At 42.4% G+C, this 17,609-nt stretch overlaps 1 protein-coding gene across 2 annotated transcripts in view; it reads right to left on the bottom strand.

Annotated features, from left to right (window-relative positions):
• Positions 1 to 17,609, bottom strand: part of LZTS2 (leucine zipper tumor suppressor 2) — a 69,387-nt gene that overhangs the window by 20,585 nt on the left and 31,193 nt on the right. The window contains exon 1 of one of the 2 annotated variants that reach the window (XM_075257512.1): positions 5,578 to 5,711. The exons of the other annotated variant lie outside the window; for it this stretch is intronic. The gene's annotated coding sequence lies outside the window, so the exon portion shown is untranslated. Of the gene's footprint in view, positions 1 to 5,577; positions 5,712 to 17,609 lie in introns of those variants that run through there. 2 annotated transcript variants of the gene reach the window in all.

Genomic DNA, 17,609 nt, shown 5'->3' on the forward strand with positions numbered 1-17,609 from the left:
TTTTCTGATATTTTCTGCCAGAAAACACACCCATAAGATTTCTCTCTGTCTACCAATACCCACATGACCGCAGCCAAGGATTGTGTTACACAACAAATCACACATCACTGATCACAGATCACATTTCACGGCCTCGGGACAAAGAAGCAAAACAACATCACAAACACCTAAGTGAGAGAAAGTGACCAAGTGGAACATCCTTCCTTCTAATGAGTGTCTACGCCTCTGTGCACACACGCCATTCATCACTGGAGAAACAAGCTGTTTATATGAGGCTGCTCTTCCATATACAGATGTGGGCTCTGTATACTGCTCAGGCCCTTATATAGGTGTCATCTGGTCGGGAGGAACATTGCTGTTTTGTGTGCACTAGTTTTATTGGAACTGAACATAACCAGACTTGGAGAAGTTTCTTGAGTCCCTCATGCGCTTCTAGGGGTCTTATGTAAGGAATTACTGTATTGTCACTCAAGTCTCTATTATAGGCTGAGCTTGAACCTTTCTTTCCTAATATCTCTGTTTGCAATCCGTTTATATATATATATATATATATAATATATATATATATATATGTAAACATATAATTTGCTACAATGTATCCAATCAGAGTTTATAGAATTTAGCAATTGTATCCAGATTCTAGCTATGACCATATTAGAATAAGGACCGGTTCACATCTGTGTTCGGCGTTCCCTTCGGGGAGTCCACTTGGGGACCAATGATGGCTGCCATGATCACAAGAGCCGCTTCACTTCTGGCCCAGCCAGTTTGGGCATAGAACAAAACCCGACACTAAAACAAAGCTGCACGGTTAGGCGAGTGCGGCCTCTTTTTTATTTTAGACCCCCAGCTCGCCCTGGGTTTTCCAGTTTGTTTGGAACATCCCTTTCATATTACTTTTCACCCAGTTTTCCCAACATTACAAGTTCCAGTTTTTGTTGTTGTAGCTGTTATTATTAACTCTTTAGGAATAACGTCAGTATAACCCGGTATGTACGCTAAAATGTCAGTAACACGGGTAGCCCCAGGGCCACTTTAACCATAACTCATATGGGATGGGGCCACTTACGAAAAGTTTGAACAGGGCCTCCTAATGGATTAAAACCGCCCTGGGAAGCCCACGCATCCACTATGGCTATATATCATTGTAAAGCACTGGCTAAAAATAGCATGAAGAGCGAGCTGCAGAAAACAAGCTGGAAATAAAGCCCCTGACTCCATGGCTACTCCATAATAACATTACATACACAGTATTACTTACACATCATTGTATAGTACCAGTGATTAATGGCCAGTCTACCGAAACCTAACACCACGGCCTGGATATGTATAAAGGCTGATAGACAAGCTCAGTGTGGCGAGTCGCGGGCGAATATAAACATGTTCTTATTAAATGAGTCTCTTTAGTATAGGAATATGGCTACAGCAGGAAAAGCTGGGTTTTTACAGGGGGGTTGCAAGTTCACTGAATTCCTTGGGAAACCAAATTATTCCCTTCCTTGGGGATCGCTACTGCCCCTTTGTTCTGCTATCTGGAGGAAGAGTTGGCAAACACTGGGCTCAGCCTTACACAAGGACGCTAAGTGTATAGGGATTTATCCAGCTCCAGTTGACCATAAAGAGGTATTGCCATCATTTTAGGATTCATAGGGGTCTGACCCTTGGTATTTCCACTAGTCCTGAGAATAAAGGACAGCACAAGTACAGCAAATCTGGCTCTGCAGGGAAACCCTACTGTTCCCATTCACTTGCTTGGGGTGATGCTGCCAAGCGGTTGACCAGGGTGATGCCATGCAGAGTAGGGCGCAGCGATACTACCCCATGTGATGCCCCTTCCTCCTTAATACAGGTTTGAGTCTCTAAGGTAAGACCATTCACCAATTATGATACCATACCCCCTGCCGAATGAAATCTATAGTGTGATTGACATAGATAGATAGATAGATAGATAGATAGATAGATAGATAGATAGATATAGATAGAAAGGCAGGCAGATATACAGGATAGATAGATAGATAGATAGATAGATAGATAGATATTTAACAAGACAGACAGATATATAGACAGACAGGCTGACAGACAGATATATAGATAGAAACCAGATATACAAAATTAGCAATACAGACTGATATATAGATAGAAAGACAGACAGGCCAACAGACAGACAGACAAATGTACAAGCAAATACTGCACAGGTGCTGACAAAGGGAGCGCTAACTGGGCACTACACCAAGGAAAAAGGGGCAAAAAAGGGGGAACACAGTGGCTCAATGGTTAGCACTGCAGCTTTAGCACTGGAGTCCTGGGTTCGAATTCCGCCAGGAACAACATCTGCAAGGAGTTTGTATGTTCTCGCTGTGTTTGCGTGGATTTCCTCCCATTCTACAAAGACATACTGATAGGAAAAAATGTACATTGTGTTCCCTATATGGGGCTCGCAATCTACATTAAAAAAGAAAAAAAAAGTCTGGGTACTTTATTTACCCCAAAACCACAGGGACATTTCAGCCCATATACAAGGTAAGTACCTTGTCACCAAGTTTGTTGTTATGGGAAGACAGACAGATGTAAATTTAGAAAGAAGGACCGACAGACAGAAAACAGGTAAAATGACAATATTTGATAGATATCATATCCTATCTATCTAGGCACCTACTGACACACCTACACGAAAGACCGCTATATTGTAAAGGTGTAACTTCTAGCACATTCTTAGAACATAAATGCAGATTCCAGGGCGCACTTTGGATCATGAGACACTTCATTTGTCTCTACAGAGGAGAATAACTGTGGCTGTATATAGAGAATGGATGACGTTTTCTTTCCAGCAGGGCCTGCAGTGAGTCATCCTAACCCCTGGCTCCCATCCTTTCATCCATTATTCAAGCACAGGGTTTTTTTTAAGCGCCCTCATGTTGGGTCTCGGATAGAACAAAGTGGCTACGATCACGTCACGTGGCTACTCGAATACCCCTGAATATTTGCACAACATTGAGCATAACTGCAAAGACGTCAAGTCAGGTCTGAAAAGGTGTCAGGATATGGCCAGGAGAAGAAAGAGAATGGCTTCAGGAACTGCCTGATACGAAGGGAATTCCAGCAATCCCTGAGGTTCAGCTGCAAAACAAATCTGTAGGAATATCATTGAAAAGCCAGCGGGGCTGGGGCGAGAGGAGAGAATCCAGTACATAACAGGAAATGTTCATCAAGACGCGGCAACAGACATGGCTTCGAAATTTAAACATATACAACTTTCACAACACGGTGGAATAGTACTGATGTAGCAGTGCTGAGTCTGTCATTTAGCGCAATGGGGAGGGGGGTATCAAAACCAATCCCAACCAATATGGTGCAGTGTTTGTATGAACTGGACTAAAAAAAAAAAAAACTTGTAAAACTACAACTCCCAGCATGCTCAGTTCACTTGCGCAGGAGTTCGACTTCTATATGATTCTGTTGAAAAGGGATACTATTGTGCAAACATTGAGCTGTGCAAAACTACAACTCCCAGCATGCTCCAGTACTGTCAAATACAGGCTGAAACGCGTTAGCAGAGCTGAGGCTGTCATTTTCCATACATTATTATAATATGACAGTGGGGGTGATTTAGCCAAACTAGTGCAACCAATACCAGTCATCTTGGGGCAGTGTTTGTAGAACTACAAGTCCCCCAGGCTCCATTCACTTCTATGGGAATATAGTTGAACAAGTGTGCTTGCTGGAAATGGAAAGGCAAAAGGTTTCTTAAAGGAGTGCAGAGAATCAGGGCCTATGGAGGGCACAGATTTTGTGCCAAGGACCCTTTTACGACTCTACATTGTATGGTGTCTTTTACTCAAGCTTATGACAATGCAGGAATGGTGCAAATCCCAATACATTAATCAACAAATTCAGCTCTGCTACATCTGCACATATACTCGTCTGTAGTCCGGCATTAATAACACGCATGAAAAGCGTCTCTTATTCTACTTTGACTTTCATTCAATTTCATCGGTGACCTCAATACTGCAATATAATGAATGCAGCGAAGGCTCCATCCCCCGTGGCCATCTCAGACTACAGTAGCCTAATTAAAATCATACATGACCTGAAATATGGGATTTTCGTTACAGGGCAGAGCGAGTGGATGTGAATGAGTGGTATAAAAGGAAAGGCAGGAAATCGCTTTCCCACAAACCTGGACACTGGGTCAGTGCAAAAAAAAAGGGGGTCTGGAGAACATATAAATGTGATCTATTGCTCCAAAACAGCTCCAGGACGTGCTTTGAACTGATCAGCCATTGGCTGCGGCTGGTTTCGTCTGTACGCCATCAAAAATAAAAATATGAAACAGGAGCCGCGGATTATCGATCCCATATGACATCAAATGGACTCGCTGAACAATCAACATCCCAGACTAATCCTATTTAACCAATTGCTTCCATTTTCCTATATACAAGGAGCAGTGCTATGTATTTGGACCATTGACAGGAAGTGTTAACAGAGGGTATTTACAAATATAGGATAATAAGTGGCCAAGATAATAAATACACCAGCAAAACACTCACAAATGACTGCATGCAGAGAAACTTATATACACACACATATATATATATATATATATATATATATATATATATACACACATAAAATGTACAAATGAGAAAATACATGTATATATCTATATACGTGTGTATATGTGTGTGTAGATATATATATCTACACACACGTACGTACGTACGTACGTACATACATATACTATACACACACACACAAATTTACACATTCACATACACACACATTCATACACCAATATACATACATGTACATATATATACCCAATTCTACCCAACAATCAATCATCTGTACAATCCATGGCCAAAGAGCTTACAGTCTAGTTGTACATTATATGATTGACATCTTGTGAACTGACAACTTACAATCTCCTCCGTCAAAGCGAAAAGCTCTACATAAATGATATACATCCTCATTGTGTGATACAATCTTCCACATATGTATCAGAGCCTAGACGTATACCTAGGGGGGTACCAACAAGTCAATCTTCCCTGGCCAAGGTATTTGGATACATGGCTACATTTTTGCCTGGGGTGGAGGAAACCCCGGCCATGGATTGTCAATGTCAGCTCACAAAGTGCAATCATTACTTGCCCCAGGACTGCGGTAATTCAATGGTCAATTGACACATTCAGCTCTGCTACATCTGCTAAAGCTGTGCTAGTAAGTGACACGGGAATGAGCTAAATAATCTCCTCTTCTATAGAAAGAACTGACAGCTTGAACCCTGGTCCAGACTGGAAACTGGAGACCCTAAAGTGCTTTCTTATAAGTAATCTCCATATGTGAACGAGTCACATTTTCCAAGCCCAGCTGTCTGAATGAGACTTTCTTTGTCTCACACTTTTTCTTAAAAGCCGCTAAGTTTGTGTAAAAGTCTCAGTGTCAAAGATTCCAACATAAACATCCGGAGAATCTGGGGATGGACAGGGGAGAAAGCAGAGCTGCAGGACACTACCCCCATTCAGTGCCAATGTGGATGTCTGACTACCTCGCACGGTGCATGCAATGTGCCGCTCTTACCTTTCTTCTTGTCCTCCATGGTCTCTGAGATTTTGCAAATTCTAAATTGCCTCCAGTGAAGGTGGACAGTCTGGCTCGCAGGTCCTCTGCTTCCTCCCCTATAAGCGGACACACTTTCCAGATAGCAAAGTCTTTGGCTCAGGTTCTGGATAAACTGATCAAGTTTGAAAATGTTGCTCTCCTCCCTCCCTGCTGGCTGACTCCCACCCCCATCCTCTTGTCAGGACTACCCCCTCCTCCCAGCACTGACTGTATATCCAACCCACTGCCTGGATCTGTCCCTTTAGTGGCCTCAGAGGAAAGAAAAAACAGAGCGGCTACCAGGACTAGTCAGTGACCACCAACAGTCAGGCGACTGCGGTGCACAAATGCAGCTTTTGTAACATGAAAACCGTACGGTACTGACCTAAAATAACTCCAACGCTGCAGCCGAGCATCCCCCAGAGGTCTACGCAGGGTAATGTCTGGTTGGAAATGGGTATCCAGACATCCAGTAATGTGCGTTATATAATTATACTCTTGTACGGACAGGACCCTCGCCTAAAGTCGCTACAGTTTTGTATAGGATTGCTTTAAAGGGAGTCAGTATATCATGGCAGCCCTGCAGATAGATAGGTTAGGGTCACCTGAAACAAAGTGTTTGCTGCGTCAATTACTTAGATATCACAATAGGCAAAGGAGATCTGTGGAGTGACAAGGACGCAGCCATTTCCGCAATAGAGGCCGTGATTTACAAGGGGAAAGTGGAGTTTAGTTCAGGTGAACATAACCTATCTATCTGCGGGGGCTGTGATCTAGTGAGAGACTCCCTTTAAAGAGGGCCTTATATCCTCAGAGAGGTGCGTTATTATATACCGCTAGGAAGTCAACAGTGCACTGAATAGCTGTCCACTGTCAGAAAGGCAAGGCTTTTGTCATCATGGGCCGAGGGTGCTAGGCTCTATGGTTGGCCTTTCTGACAATGGAGAGATATCAGTGCTGAAACTCTGGCAATATCTCCGGCACCGGGGTGCATACTGGGAAAGCCAAGAGTGCACTGAATTCAGTCACCCCGGTGCTGCAGATATTGGCATGGATATCTCTCCACTGTCAGAAAGGTAAGCCTTTCGTCATCATGGGCTAAGGGTGCTAGGTGCTATGGTTGGCCTTTCGTCATCATGGGCTAGGGGTGCTAGCAGCTATGGTTGGCCTTTCGTCATCATGGGCTGAGGGTGCTAGGCGCTATGGCTGGCCTTTCGTCATCATGGGCTAAGGGTGCTAGGTGCTATGGCTGGCCTTTCGTCATCATGGGCCGAGGGTGCTAGGCGCTATGGCTGGCTTTTTGTTATCAAGGCACATTATTCGGATGGATGGTGGCGCTAAATGAATATTGATGAAGATGATGATCTACTGTCAGTACTGATGCAATGATGAGTCAATGTTATCTATAGAGGTTTTATCTTCTATTGTAATCCTGTCTCTGTAAATGTGGTGACTGCTGCAAAGAATACCCTACAGAACTGGCAAGCGTCAGTCTACTTTTAGGTTTAGTAGCAAAGTGAAAACTGCAGTATCATGTACGTTTAAAAGAAATATAGATAATAATATGGAAAACATTATATATAAACATAATATAATGTTTTTAAATTTATATTTAATAAATTGGTGGCATTTTACAATACCTGCAAAGTGGATGGGATTCTGGCCAATCCCATCCACACATTGCAGAAAAATATCCGCAGCAGACAGGCTGCAATTTCAAAAACCGTCGCATCGCAGGATGTCAATTATGTGTATAGCGGTTTCGCTATAAGCAGAATTGAAGCACAAAGTCTGCAGAGGAAACAACGCGTTTCCGCCACGTTTTTTTTGGCATCACTTTATGCAGCTCGCTATCTGGGGACATGGAGAGATCACTGCGGTGAAAGTCCCCAATTTGTCTGATTTCTAAAGGTTTCCAATCTGTGCTAGGCTCTTCGTCATTCCAGTCCGTTGGGGTGACCAAACAGCAGAGAGCTGGCGTGATTTCTACAAGGTTCACGTCTGCACTGGGTTCTGAATCGTTCAAACCCGCCAAAGGAACTGAACGGTGGTGAGTTAGACCGAAAAAACAGTGGACCTCATTGACTATATTGGGTTCGCCACTTATGGCAGACTCTCTTATAGTTGATGAGGTCCACGTGTAACTCCATGCATGGCGGTTTCTGCAGCGGAGACTCCAGGGCACGTCTCAACTTAGCCTTAGAAATACATCAGAATACGACCCGTCATAAGCGGGTTAAATTGTCTTCTATGAGACTGATAAAACTGGTTTCTAGCGAAATCATATACATCACTCATGAATATTCCCACAAAAACGTCTGTCTTGAATGAACATGACAGGTAGTCTTCAAGACCACAATAGAAAGCCTTGACGTACGCATAATTCCAGACACAGACAATTCTGGATGTCCTCACTACTATACGGTAGATTCTTTCATGTACATTATGAAACCTCATGAGCGCAGCGCTGAAAAGTTAAGTGATAAAAGAAGGTACCGAATGTCTGTTGTCTTCCGAGATACCTCTCCACTTTACAAAATTATCCCTAAAACCATAAATGCAGACTAAATGGCCATCATTACGTATGGCTGTAATTACACATCATGCCAAGATGTGTTATTATCTAATCTTCGCAGTGCGCTGGAGCTGTCACTTAACCACATTGCAAAACATCCATTATTCATGTGGCCTAAAATACAGGAACATATAATATATCCCTGAATGATCTCCATGCAAGCGCACAAATATCTCCTGCAGCTAGTCTCATTTTATTACTTTCAAGTGTCCGTACCATGCTTATGGCTCTACTATTTAAAGTGGTAGCCAACAAAAATGCAACAAAATCTGCCGGAAAAAAAAAAAATCCAAACCAATTATACATTATGTATATATATAGAGACGGGCACCTATGTGTCAGTGTTTGGCTCCTCCTGGTCATTATATACTGTATTTACTGCATTTAGCAATAGTGTGTATTTAATAAAACCGCCACGTTGTGTATGGGTCTTATCAAGGAGCTCCGGCCTCTTAATGATTTTGGTGCACTAGGGCATGTCCTATACACCAGAAATGAAATCCTCACCAGTTTTTGGGGGCAAGGTACTGTAAATAAGATGGGCCAAGGTGTCCCCAATTGATCCCCACTCCCGTTTGGCCACTTTTCACAAAAGTGGGCCATCCTTGGTTCCAATATGGGCGCTGCGTCGCCACCTATATGCCAGTTTACTAGTGTAGATGAAATGGTAAAAATCCTCAAAATTACTTACTAGATTATTTTCTTAAAGGGATGTTTCTATCAAAGCAAGTTATCCCCTATCCATAGAATAGGGGATAATTTACAGATCATTGGGGGTCTGAGCAAGGCACATATGTTCTGAAGGGAGCAGAGGTCAGGCATGGGTTCATTCCAAACAGGAGACCGTCCACCAATCTCCTGATCAGTGGGGGTCTGAGCAGTCGCACCTCCACTGATCTGCAAGTTATTCCCTATCCTATAGATAGGTAATGCATAGATGGGAAAGCGCCTTTAGACAGATCGGTGGGGCAATCCAAGAAAACATTAGACATGTTTCTATGGATTACCTCTTGCAACTTTTCCACATTGGGTTGCGCAGGTCACAGCACATTGAGCGTGCTTCGAAACCTTTTACTTGGTCATGCCCCCATCTAAAGCATTACCTCTTTCGGTGTGTTATGCCCTTTTGGGGGTCGAGATGTCCCCTTTTTGTGACGAGAGCATGAATTCTATGAAGTTACCTCTTTTTCCAGGAACCTTGCAGACATGACGTTTGGCATGTATGGTTTACCTGCACAGTTGTCACATCTTTCATCTCTTTAAAAACAACATGGGGGCAAACTTTAAAACCTGGAACTCCACGACCCGAATATATAAGGGGTTAGACGTCATCTTGAATTAATTAAAGGCAGCTTAAGATGGATCCAGTACACTCTTGCACAAACATTCGGCTCCAACATCCGGGTCCTCTGAACCATCCAATACTAAACTTGTCCTTTATCTGGAATTTTGATAAAAAGCTTACTTGGCATTTAAAGTTATGTGTGGGCTGGAAGGCTGAAAGATTGTAAGGACGGGAGGAGAACAAAACACGGGATTCCTACGAGAAGTAAAAATTAATTAGCGGGACAGAAGTTCATGGACAAGGAGGAGGCGATAAGAAAAATAATGAAAAAATAAGTTTTGCATTAAAAGCAGAAACCGTGCTAAAGGTCTCCAGTACATGTCCTGCTTGTAGAGTCCTGAGGACCCCTGTGACAATGGGGTTAAAGGTCATAGGTTTTTAGGGGATGGGGGACCAAATGCTGTGACTTCAACAAACTACAGGATCTCTCACTGTATGCAATAACCCTCTCCTATGACACCACAAAGTTCATGTGCTGTGACCTCATTATGACTGTTGTCTCTTTAACATCCCCATGCTTATTTGTTGCTTATTCTACACTTAGCATTAGTCTTTTATTATGATGTTGTTTATTATACTCGTATTAAAGCATCACTGTGTGTATTATCCTGTACTGTGACATCACTGTGTGTATTATCCTGTACTGTGACATCACTGTGTGTATTATCTCTGTACTGTGACATCACTGTGTTTATTATCCTGTACTGTGACATCACTGTGTGTATTATCCCTGTACTGTGACATCACTGTGTATTATCCTGTACTGTGACATCACTGTGTGTATTATCTCTGTACTGTGACATCACTGTGTGTATTATCTCTGTACTGTGACATCACTGTGTATTATCCTGTACTGTGACATCACTGTGTATTATCCTGTACTGTGACATCACTGTGTGTATTATCCTGTACTGTGACATCACTGTGTGTATTATCCTGTACTGTGACATCACTGTGTGTATTATCCGTGTACTGTGACATCACTGTGTGTATTATCTCTGTACTGTGACATCACTGTGTATTATCCTGTACTGTGACATCACTGTGTGTATTATCCTGTACTGTGACATCACTGTGTGTATTATCTCTGTACTGTGACATCACTGTGTGTATTATCCCTGTACTGTGACATCACTGTGTGTATTATCCTGTACTGTGACATCACTGTGTGTATTATCCTGTACTGTGACATCACTGTGTATTATCCCTGTACTGTGACATCACTGTGTATATTATCCTGTACTGTGACATCACTGTGTGTATTATCCTGTACTGTGACATCACTGTGTATATTATCCTGTACTGTGACATCACTGTGTGTATTATCCTGTACTGTGACATCACTGTGTATTATCCCTGTACTGTGACATCACTGTGTGTATTATCCCTGTACTGTGACATCACTGTGTGTATTATCTCTGTACTGTGACATCACTGTGTATTATCTCTGTACTGTGACATCACTGTGTGTATTATCTCTGTACTGTGACATCACTGTGTGTATTATCCCTGTACTGTGACATCACTGTGTGTATTATCCCTGTACTGTGACATCACTGTGTATATTATCCCTATGATGGAATACTCTTGGTTACATTATGCAGCTTCTATGACATAATCTTTCAGTATTATTCTTATGCAGGGATTCCTGTGTGTATTTTCAGTCTGTTTCCTTCTGCAATGATAACCACCAAACAGCCACCAATACAACCCCCCTCAGTGCTGCCCCCTAGCTTTCTCACACTCCTGAATAGAAACTTGCTTTAGTTATGCAGCAATAAAACATATGGAAACTAAGCTCAGTTTTGCCATTACGGACTACTGACGATGAAATCTGTAGCAGTGACATTGGTTAGTACCCAGCTTTCCCAGAAACAATGAACTAATTTATATCACTTGTTCCCATGGTTGAGACTGGTGTGATGATCCAACAGACATGGACTGAAGATGGCCATTAGTCGTCTTGTTGGCCTTTCCCGTTCTTTCTCCGTGCTCCCCCATTAGACCCATGGAGCTATAAAGAGTATTTATGTAAAGCCAGTGAATTAGAAAAATGACAGTGTAGCGGACACAAGTGTGCCTGGAAACGCTTTCTCAGGGCTGCGAGCCATTGGTTTTTCTTGCAGATGCAGCAGCAGGAACGCGTTTCATTCATTGGGGAGGCGACTTCAAAGCATGGCAGGGCGGATCGTGTTGTGTTTATTGTTAGCTCCTTGGAGACAATGAAGATTTCCCAGGCTCTGCTGAGCTGAAAGGAAAGATTTCTTTTCCAACCAGCACCAAATAATCGCCGCCATTCTTCTCTCCCCATTTTCAATTTAGAGACTGCTGAGAAATAGAAAGCAGATGAAGGCAGGCAGCCTGGCAGCCGAAAAAACAGGTTTATGTGACCAATCTGGGCATTCATGCTCACAATTTTGGTTCGCACAAAAGATTTGCACACCCTTATCCCACCCCCAGACCCTCTCTGTCCTGTATAATAGACCATTTTATTGCAAGAAGTTACAGCTAATCTGTTCAGGCCACCAAATGAACCCAAACCAGATATTGTAGCATATAATCCAGGCTGCGCCAGGGCCGACAACACCTCCATGGACAAGGATCTGCCATGTTCTCTAAAAAAATAAAAAAAAACACCACTATATAAAGTTACATAGAGATGTCAACAAAACCTGGGTGTGTGAGAGAAAGTAAGTGAACCCTTCCTCTGAATTATAGTGGTGGAGAGAAATAGAATTCACAAGTCAATGGGAAAGGAGAAATCTCTGGTGGCGGTTTATTGCACCCGAGAACAAAGGATCGGTCATGTTGACATTAGCATTGCCCAATCCTTCCAGTCCTTTCTTTTGGGCAGAGTTGCACTTTAATCTAGGAAGACGTACCGAGTAACAAAGCAGCATTACACCAATTGTCAGGTTGCACATTTGAAACAATAGCAACTATGGCTGCAATAAGACAATACACTGTAATCCAAATGTATTGACCGTGGTCTGGGTACGGGCACATTAAAGGGTTATTCCCATCGTAGCCAATTGCTGCCGGTAATAACTGCTGGTAAGTCCCGACCCATAGGCAGGATTTACTCTGGGGTGAATGGAGTTACAGAAACAGTGTAGCACAGTAAGCTATCTTTAGGATTGTCCATAAATATCTATTCAGTGCGGAACCAACTTCATCTCAGCGCTCATGGACTCCAGTGGAAGCTAAACAGTAGTACTGGTCCTTGGCTACTACTGTATATAGGGGATGAAGCCACCTGATTCCAATATATGGATATACTGATTGGTCTCAGCAGTCATGTGCGGCGAGGACTTCCACAAGACCCGGGAGCAGCAGGAGGGGACCATGGTGGGAGATACCCACCGGAGTACCTTCCCCAAAAATGGTTTATCCTGGATGATTTGGACATGAATCGGGAATACATTCGAAGTGCCTCAAGAGTATAGGTTGCCGCTGACATTTCTGTAGGTATAATTGATGTGTTGCGATTTCTAAAACCATGATTATGATTTGGGGTCCCTGTAATGTACACTTACAGTTTAATGGGGATCCCAGCCAGTGAGACCCTCTTAGATTTGTCTCAGATGGACCCAAATTGGACAATCCCTTTAAATAACAACCCATGACATATGAGAAACTCTTAAAGACGACCGTTCTTGTACATGCTAAACATAAACTGATATACAGATTATTGTACAAACGTATAATGCATGAGAGATATATACCGCCTTATGGTACACTGGCACCATTACAGGAACTATACCGTATCCACCAATAAATACTGTATAGCACTTTATATACAATACAGACTCTGAAAGAAACCAGCTCCCAGGACATTGCATCAAAGCAGCCTATTTTGGCAGGCAGACAGTACACGAATGTGCGGTATATGATCCTTTTCCATGGGTTTTGGGACTGTATTAGAACCGCAGAAGTCAGTTTTGTTTTCCTGCGATTAGTGAACACTTTCATCATTCTGTATTCTGCCAAGTCTGCTTTATGGAGGCTCTTTCCACTTACAGGCCGTCATTCATCAAACATAAGTGGTACGGAGTCACTCCAGCGCCGGCTCTATTTATACACCAGCGGCCATAATGCACCATGCGCAGGACACCGGCCAGGGGGTTACTCGCTCAGGTACTTCTCACCTCAATTTCATAGGAAAACTTCCATCCTTTTCTGTCTATTTATGTTATCGGAACTATAAAAAGCGGAATCCTATACAAGTCAAGTAGACACGCTGAAAATAGAAAGTCTATGTAACAGGTAAATGGCTCATAGAGGAGAGATGAGCCGAGAGCAAGGGGCACAACGATGCGCTGAGCTCTTCTGCTCCTTCGTTTTACCCAATAGTGGGGGGATTGGGCATCCAGACCCCTACCCATAAAGATTTCTGACATTATATATATATATATATATATATATATATATATATATATATATATATATATATATATATATATATATTGTGATATGGAAAAATTAATTTAACCTAAAAACTTGCAGTATTTTTCTGGAAACACGTTCAGTGTACTGGGAATGTAGAAATGTGTTAGGCTTAGTGGCCAGAGTGAAAATTTCATGTTTTTTTTTTTTTCATTATTATTAAATAAATAAATAAATCATGGCATACTCTTAAACATATGTTTACTATAAAAACTAGTTTTTTAAAAAATAAAAATAGGTAATTTATTGGTCAATTTCATATGCCTCATCTTTAATCTTGTATTCGGGGTCAAGGTTTTTGTAACAGGTGAAGATGTTCAGAACGTTCCTGGATTTCATACAGATAAGTATTTCACCATTATACATTGTACCCGGTAGGTCAGCCCTATAACATTATGTCAAGAGAACACAGAACGCTCCAGTCTCCTTTGATCACTGAGTACGCTTCGCTGCCTCTCCATATACTTTACTGAAAACACCTAAAAGTTATCAAATAACCATGGGATGAAGAAAAAAGTCATCTAATGAGGCTTGTGTTCGTTCACAGGAACATATCAGTGAATAGCGAGAAGCAAATAATCCCATTGGCATGAACAGGATTATGGGAAGAGATTGGAGTTTAGTTGTTTACGTACAAACCTCAATGTCCATCATGTGTCCGGGGACATATATATAAAAACAGAGCAGACCTCAGAACATTTAGGAGATCGGACAAATACAACTCAGATAACACCCCAGGTTAGGAAACCAAATTTGTTCCTAAGGATTGGTCACCAATAAAAGTCAACACCAGGGACCTCTGCTGATCAGATGATTAAAGGGACCACATGTGAGCACCGTGACCCCTTCACTGTTTATATTGCAGGCTCTCATACATAGCGGCCATGCAATGTAATTATAACGTTTTCACTTTTATGGGATGACACTGTAATGATATTACATGGCCAGACAGACAAGGTGTGATATAAACAGAGAAGGGGTCACGGCACTCACACAAGCACTGATCAGCCAGGGTCCTTGGTATCAGACCCCCACTGATGTTTTAAAGATAGGATTAATAATTATGAGCTGGACAACCCGTTAAAAGGAACTGATTCAATAGAAACGTGGTTAGGAGAGTGATGATAAGCTGGCCTTATATATAAGGTGTATGTCAGTGAAGTCTGCGCATGACCACAACCTATCTGGGTTAATATTAAGACAGCACCTGAAGCAGTCTAACTTCTCTTTGCTATGGGGACTCTCGTCCTATATGTACACCACTGGCTGACCCTATTAGCCATACTCTTACATAACACAAAGAGGTGCATTGTAGGAAAAGCAAATCTTTTTCAGAACTATCAATACTTGGTGACTTATTAACCGTTCTCGTGACTTTCCACCGCCATCTTTCCCATTGGAATGCGTTGTAGTCTTTTACATCTTGTGCTTTTTGTCTCTCAAGAATATAGAATAGTATATCATATTGAAAAGTAACATATAAAAGCATACAAAATTAGTAACGAAGGTGAAAGTTTGTGCCCAAGGAACCCTACAGCTAGGGGCTGGGATCCTTATCCAGAATTTAATTATCTTTTGAGGCCTTTCATAGTCCCAACATTAACAGTCTAACAAAAGCCACAAAGACGACACAATGGCGTTCTCCTGCCAACTGATAATCTGAGGAATCTTTACGTTGACAGAGTTATATAAAATTGCAACGGGAAACAAAGAACAGGACGCCGACTATCCGGTTCTGCAGATTTCAGCCTCTGCCTTGGTGGTCCTTCCAGAAGGTTAGCTACATTATTAGTAAAAGGGGTCCCGGCAGTCATGAATTGACCAATCGAGGTGACCACGAATATGCCAAAATCGACAGATCAAGGACACTTAATGTTGGCGAAAACAAAGATCACACCAACTGAAAATCAATGCAATTCTATTTACCAGTCGTATTGAAGGATTAAGGAAAATTAACCAAAACCAAGCCATTTTTCTATAGTCCACGTGCAGTTTCTTAGGTATGACCCTGTAAATACCCGAACGAACCAATGAGAACCAATAATATAATAGACAACATTGTAACCCTGGAAGGTAAATATTAGCTTGTATATTAGGAGGTTGTCTATATGGAGTCTGGTCAGACACAGATGTTCCTACAGCAGATGACAACAGCCTAGGCTTTGTCTGATAGAACAAAGTGAGCAATGTGTAAGTTTGCTGACAAATACTTGTAGCACATACTAGTTATACTATATAGTATTCATCAATAGTTACAATGAAGCCTAAACAAACAGGCAGTAATCCCGGACACTGCAGCTCAATATGGAGCGAATTCCGAGAGTCAGCTATTTTCTGAGTTTTTAGTAATGATTTGTATTCCTCCAAAGGTCAATGGATGGACAAGTACGCGGCTTCTCAGCTTTGGCGTGACAAAGCAAGATGTCAAGTCGGCTCATTCAGCCAAGAGCCATTGTTCCCAACACCTGCAAGTTTGACTTGCCCATGTATGTGGGAATACGCTGGGACCAGACACCAACGATCAGACATTGGAATCTAAGATGGATGTGACCCCGTTCTTAAATGGGACTGAGCCGCAATCAGATCACGTGACTGATGAACGTACACTTGATTCACGGGGATCCATGGATGATCCTAGAAAACGCCTTTAGGCTAAGGCCCCGCGGGCCGTAATTTCAGCTTTTTTCCTCTGCGAACTTTCTCTTAACATTATATCTACGGGAAAGCCGCCGGCGTTTCCGTAGATATGATTGACATGCTGCGATTTGCAAAGTCACAACGGCTTTGCAAATCGCAGCGTGTCTGCCCTGTTTTTTTTCCGTAAAGTGGGCATGGGATTCGCATGAATCCCATCCCCTTTGCTTGCACTGTAAAACGCCACGATTTTTCACAGGCAAATCACAGCATTTACGTCCTGTGGGGCCTCGGCCTTATAAGGTCACTTCTAAAACATCTTCCCCTTCCTCCAATTCCACTCTGCCCCTGTTTTAAGAGACCAGCCCCCCATCGAACCCTCTCCAGCTCTCTTATATGGAGCTATAAACGGAATCCCCTATTTGACGTGGTCTTACAAGAGGGTCAATATTATATTTGGACCCTGTTACGACTTGCTAACTGTATAATATTAAAATGGTAAACCCAAGAGAGAAACTGCAGATTTTGCAGAACTTCCCTTTCCATGGTAGACGCAGCTGTCGTGGAAACTTTCCCTTATGGCAGAGTGCGGTATTTTCCTTTTAATAGGGGAAAGTGTGTGTGTGGAGCCGAGGACGTCTTTCTGTGGATTACAAGGCGCAGAGTGCAGCACAGGCTCATTACCAAGCACTATTCAGCCCAAACTGCTGGCTTGCAGAGACATAAAAGGCGGACAGGATTGATGTTTGATGCTAATAAAAGCGATTAAATGGAGCAAGATAAAAAGAAGTCGTTTATGTGTATCCATTAACATGCAACTTCTTCTGCCTCTAAAACCCAGGCATTACCAGATAATCCCTGCTGTCACTTACACAGGACTCACCGCACGTTGATATGATAATATCACCCTCACATACCGTATGTGCCGGGTTGCATTAGCACATGAATGGTGGATGGACAAAGAGTATCGGCAGAAAGGATTGTGCAGACCCCCATGATGATCACTGCTTT

The sequence above is a fragment of the Leptodactylus fuscus genome, chromosome 10 (genome assembly GCF_031893055.1).
Source record: "Leptodactylus fuscus isolate aLepFus1 chromosome 10, aLepFus1.hap2, whole genome shotgun sequence".
NCBI classification, from domain to species: domain Eukaryota; kingdom Metazoa; phylum Chordata; class Amphibia; order Anura; family Leptodactylidae; genus Leptodactylus; species Leptodactylus fuscus.